Consider the following 6,000-nt stretch of genomic DNA (forward strand, 5'->3'; position numbering starts at 1 on the left):
TTATTGGACATTGCGAAACGCTACAATAGCATTCGTTTCCTAAAAGTATCAGTGGTCTCGGATCGATTAGTTAAAGTACACTAATTAACTGTTCACGGACAGTACAATACTTCTGAATATAGTTAACTAACCTTTCTCTATGATGAACTGATGTTCTTACAAGTAATTAGAACATGTCATTAAATGTCGTATAAACTTAATAACTCATTCTAGTGCGGATTCTGAACAATATACTGAAAAAATGGAACGTCTCACAATAATTAATTATTAAAGAGATTTATTATAGAGAGTAAGAAAATTATATAAAGGCCTACGTAGTTTAGCGGTTAGAATTCCTCGTTGTGGCCGAGGGGATCCGGGTTCGACTCCCTGCGTAGGCATTTGGTATTTATATGTATCAAAATTATTTTTACATTTAAAGACTAAGTAAGGTTGGCAGGCAATGTAATAATACCAGTTTTTTTTGGAAAAATTAAATGTTAGCTAGGGTAGGTGGCTGAAAGAGTATTCAAGAGCCTATGGATCAGCTCAACTACGCCCCACTGCGTATTGACTGGCAGTCTCGCGAAGCACGAGGAGATTCGATGATAGAACCAATATAAAATAATATTGGTTTTCTTTATAATAAATGATCTATTGTAATCCGAGTCGATACAAACTTCTCGACTGATAATGCTATCGAATGACAAGCCAGACATATTTGTTCATGACAATCGAGCAACACAATTACTCTTCTTGAATTAGTGGAGGTCACAAATAAAACACCCAAATGAAATTATTAATTGTCACAGTCCAGACGTGCGTCACGCCGGACGTGAGTCACTTTTTAAAAATTTATAAAAATAAATAAAAAATAACTAAATAGATATACCTTACTCCAATTATACCATATTAGTGTTTTTTATGTCTTTTGTTGGATAAAAGTTCATATTATTCCCCCACAAAAAACAAACATAACGCATTTTTGACCCGACATAACGTTTTATCGATTAACTTGAATTTTTTTTATTTAGAAACAATTTTAAAATATTAAAAATTATTTTTTTAATTTCCTTAGCCGACTAAACTGTACTTTCTCAATAATATCCCCCTCCTCATTTTCTAAGTCTAATGTGCCTCCGTCCTGTTTTATCACTCTGTATGCAGATGTATCTATCTGGTCATACAGAGGATATTTTCTCGTGTTTTCATTTATATCTTGATCCATCCGTAAAAGTGCGTAATCTCCAACTGATATTTCCTCTTCATCAAATCTCCATCTTCTCCTTTTTTTCATTTTTTCGGCCGCACGCCAACCCTAACCCTAACGCCAACCCTAACCCTCACCCTAACCCTAATTCTTACCCTACCCCTAGATACAATTGATTAACCTCATTGTGTGTTTGAATAGACCTAACATATGTCTGCATAGATTTTTGGACGAGCAATAGTGTATCATTTAATTTAAGTTAGCCGTGTTCAGCTTACAAAAATAAATTTACATGTTTCAAATCTATTTTAAGAAATGAATCCAATAGTTCGGATATTCAATTTCTTTCGAATCAACTGCACTATTCTTCAAATGTTCAAAAGTTTTTAGGTCGCTAATTCTACGTAATTCTTTACGTAATCTAAAACATTCTACGTAATCTAAAACGTTCTCTTCTACTGATTCCGTCATCAAATGATCCAAATTGTTTAAAAGTTTTTATTTTCAATAAATCATCTTGTGATAGTGTAATTAGAAACATTTGATAACTTGCAAAATTTAAAAATAAAACACTATAATATATAATATTAATTAAGAAATTGTGATTTTTGAATGATTTTATTATATAGAAAATATAAAAATATCCAAAAAAATATCCAAAATCTGACCAAGTGACTCACGTCCGGCGTGACTCACGTCTGGTCTGTGACATTAATTAATAGTTCTATCTGCTTTTTATTTTGTAAACAGTTTAAATTAGGTGGAGAAGAATCTAATACAAAATTATTTGATTAAAATTCATCATCCAAGTTTTCTAGCATACTTTATACAAAATTTACCTGAAACATCTGAAAATTTTTTAAATATGTATATAAATGCAAACAAGCAAGTTATAAATTACCTAATAGCCTTAGGAGACGCTCGGTCACCCTCACGAATACCAAAGCTATTCCCAAATATTTTCTGCATTTAAATCCCTAGATAATATGTCTAAAAATCATACAAACTCTCACTTTCTTTAAAATTTAAAAAAATTAAAAAATTTTATACTCATGAATGACTGTGTTTGTTCAAGAAACTCCTCCCAGTATTTTAAATTGTGTTTCTTTTATTAAAGAATGAATAGTTGTGTTATACATAAAAGTGCTTCGTTTAATAAATTGAATCTAGTTTTTAAATTGAGTCTTCATTCATGAGCTCAGAAAGCGTCGTCAAGTAAATTGAAGTTGAATTGTTTTCTCTAAACCCATCTTAAAACGCAGACATTGGGATTTCATCTCAATACAATCATCAAGCATCTCTTCCAAAGCTCTTGAAATCGAGCAAAGGATAGAAATCGGTCTGTAAGAAAATGGCTCTTCTGCTGGCTTTTCCGCCTTCCGAATCGGTATTATGTGAGATCTCTTCAAATTTCAGGGATACAATTCGTGTTTATCGACGCGTTGAAGATCAAGGCTAACGTCTCCAGCACCAGGGGGCCCAGAAAATATGGAATCTGGTCCTCTGGCTCCCGACTTCCGCATCCTAACTATCGTCAGACGAACGTCTTCAGGAACGAATAAAATCCAGTCTGTGGGTAGTACTGGTTTAATTTTCTTTAATAGATCTTTGGAGAAATCTTTGTGAAATTCTCGTATTTTGTATTAACGAGGCTTATAACTTGGGTGTGGTGTACCAAAAGACTGGCCATTTGTTTAAAGAAATAATTTAGTGAGATTAAATTTATGTGTAGTCCGATTTGTTGTGTTGTTCCACATGTCGTTATGAGCCTAGTTAAGGATATTCATTTTAAATGTTATATCTCTGTAGCTCTCAAATAAATACGAGACAGCCAACAAAATCGTTAGTGTGTCTCTCTGTCTTTTTTATATTTTTAAATTAGTGAGTCTCTGCCAGGTGAGGGCGGTCAAATTTATATCTCCTCAAATTATTCCCGAATGGACTCAAATATTCAATTTTACAAAATGGAAAATTTATCGACAATTATTTGGCAAGGCTGTGGACCAAAATTTTCATCACGTTTCACAAATCTAAGATCAAAATATTTATATGTTAATCAAAATAAGCCTGCGGATCGAAAGGCAGTTCCCGCGTGTAATAGACACCGAGACGGGCAACAGTGTCTTGGAAAAAGAATCCATACAGTTCACGTGCCAAACGAGTGACCTACCTCTCCTGAAAGGGAACGTAGTCATCCCGTCAGGATGTTTCCCGTCATTTTGAAGTCCAACTAGTTCCAGGATAGATTGGAATCTGACGGAATCCAAAGCCCTCTTCATGCCATCATTGAGAAGTGCATGGCGCGGAAAACGGCCAGCACTTCTCTTATATGACAACGCGTGTAACCTGTTTTTTGAGATCATCAAACCACACCGACAACGGTGTGGTTGGCATATGTCTAATCCCAGTGCAAATACACGCCGATACGGACGGCTTCGTTTTCCAAGAGCAGACCATTAGACGCCAGTGGGAGGGCATTTAACCAATTTTCAGAATAAAGCTGGCAGGCGCAGTTCAAGGACGCCAACTTTATCTAGTCGGCTTGCTAGTAAAAACGTTCCACTAAATGAGAACACCTGATGACATCCCATCTCCTGTATGAAAGGAATCTCAAGGAGGTCAAGTCCAGCGATTTCAATTTGTGAACAGCAGCTGGATTTCCGATAGCTCGCAGAGTTCGAGTGTGTTATTGAAAACAGAGAAAAAAATTTCCAGAAGCATACTTTGAGGGAAGATAGCATGGAAAAACAAGATCTGCACAAAAACGAATCCCAATTCCCCCAAAGCGGAGTGAGAGCGCAACACGAGAGCGACCAACTTCAGTGAACAAAGTATTTAGAAGGAGTTGTAACGACACAGAAACAACGTCAACCAAAGCCAAAAGTTGCTCATTCGAGCGGAAACACTGTATGTACGGAACAGATCAGTCAGACGTGGGATGTATAAAATAATTTTAGCAAAAACACCTTTAAATGAAACCCAAAATCTTTCCACGTTGCGAGACGATAGCCTTCGCGACTCCCTTGTTACAAATTGGGGAACCCAGAATCACAAAATCATCAAGAGCGGTTATACATAGATCATAAATCTTCCTCGAAAGGGCCAAAAAAGCAACAATCTGGGGCGTTAGTGGCTCCGAGAGTCCAGCTACTTCACATTTCGCGCAATTTAGTAAAAGTCCAATTTTAGCGAATTCAAATATTATCCTTAAAGAATCCTTTATTATGGCTTTTAACGACCCTCCAAAAGTGATGTCGTCCAAATACTAAAAATTAATTGGCGAAAAAATGCCACATGGATCCCACATTCTGACCTGATGACTTTACCCGAAAAAGCAGGCTGCTCAGCGTAGAATATGCAAAAGAAACGATTGGAAATAGCTCGGGTCAGCGTTTTTCGACAATCTTGAGCATTTAGTCCCTCCTGACACTATTAAATGAGTTTTTGACATCAAGCTTTAAGAGGAGTAGGACATTCTTAGGCTTCGAGATTGACAGCAGCCGAAAAGCGTGTGCCAGAGCTTCACAAGCCCATTTGACACCAAAACCAAATTAGAAAGGTAGGAACTCTTGGCTCATTTGCGGAATACAGAGATGTGAGATTATTTTTGCAGCCAGTTATCTGAATTCATTGTCAGCTGCAATCGGGCGTAATCCACCATCGCCCTTGCGGAGAGCTGTTAGATTGGCAGAAGGGATAGAGCCAGAAAAAATCCAAGAACAAACCCAATTTATCAACATAATAAAGCCCGGCCCGAATCGGTCATCAGAGAGGATAATAAAAGGCAACTTATATTATTTTTGGACGCTGAATTCAAAAATGTTATCAGATATGAGATCAGACCTTCATACTTCGAGATCTAGAAATTGGTCCCTTATCTCCACGTAGAAATGTCTAACATAAAAAAGAACTTGTTTTTTGAGTTTGCCAGAAAATTTTAGCTAATATAGTTATATTTTATTACAACTTAATTGTGTAATATTTAAATTTAATTTGACTGATGTAACATGTTTCTAGTGAGAACATGTAATAAAACATATTAATTCTAAACAAATCACAAATACATAATTAAAAAATATATATATTAATCTTGACGTTCTAAATTCATTTCTGTATTCAGAAATCTCATCAGATCTTCCTAGAGAGAGTTATGAATTCTGTCCCTGATTTCTTTAGGAAGGTCTGAGGAGAAAACCGAGGTGATTCCCGAATTCAGGAGCAATTTTTAGTTAATTTAGTTATAAATTATTATGTTTTAAAGCGATTAAAGTTGGTGGTTGTTAATTGTTTCTAGTGGGTGCACCACGTGCGATGGCATTCAGGGTCAACTTCGGATCTATTTGATTCCCCTATTGTAATATATCAAACCGCAAGTATCTTACTCAATTTGATCAAATGCGTCAACAAAATTTACCTTAGTGGTAAGAAACATAATAAATCACTTCTAAAATAATAGCGTTCTTATTTAAATCTAAAAATGCGTTTTATCTTGACCAAAAATAAACGCGAGATCTCCACTTGTGTGCAACCAATCGACCTGATTTTTCCAGGACAACTGCCTCCCTTGATGGTCTGCTATATTAACTTGTTCAACCTCCTCTAAACCTTTTTACTATCTCAAACTAAGGAACCATGTACGATGTAACTTAAGATGTCAGACTTACAATGTAAATAAGAAAATAAATAAATTAATAAATTAAAAATATTGTTATATATCAATTTTGATGTTTTATGAACGTTTTTGCATGCAAAACTGGAGTCAGACGTTCCTAGACCTTAGTTTCTTTATAGGCTACTACAATGTATGCTAA

At 35.5% G+C, this 6,000-nt stretch overlaps 1 non-coding gene across 1 annotated transcript; it reads left to right on the forward strand.

Annotated features, from left to right (window-relative positions):
* The first annotated feature begins 308 nt into the window (after positions 1 to 308).
* Trnah-gug lies at positions 309 to 380 on the forward strand. The gene has a single exon. It is a non-coding gene; the product is annotated as a tRNA-His (tRNA).
* The last annotated feature ends 5,620 nt before the right edge of the window (positions 381 to 6,000 follow it).

Source organism: Octopus sinensis, unplaced genomic scaffold (assembly GCF_006345805.1).
Source record: "Octopus sinensis unplaced genomic scaffold, ASM634580v1 Contig18750, whole genome shotgun sequence".
Lineage (NCBI taxonomy): Eukaryota > Metazoa > Mollusca > Cephalopoda > Octopoda > Octopodidae > Octopus > Octopus sinensis.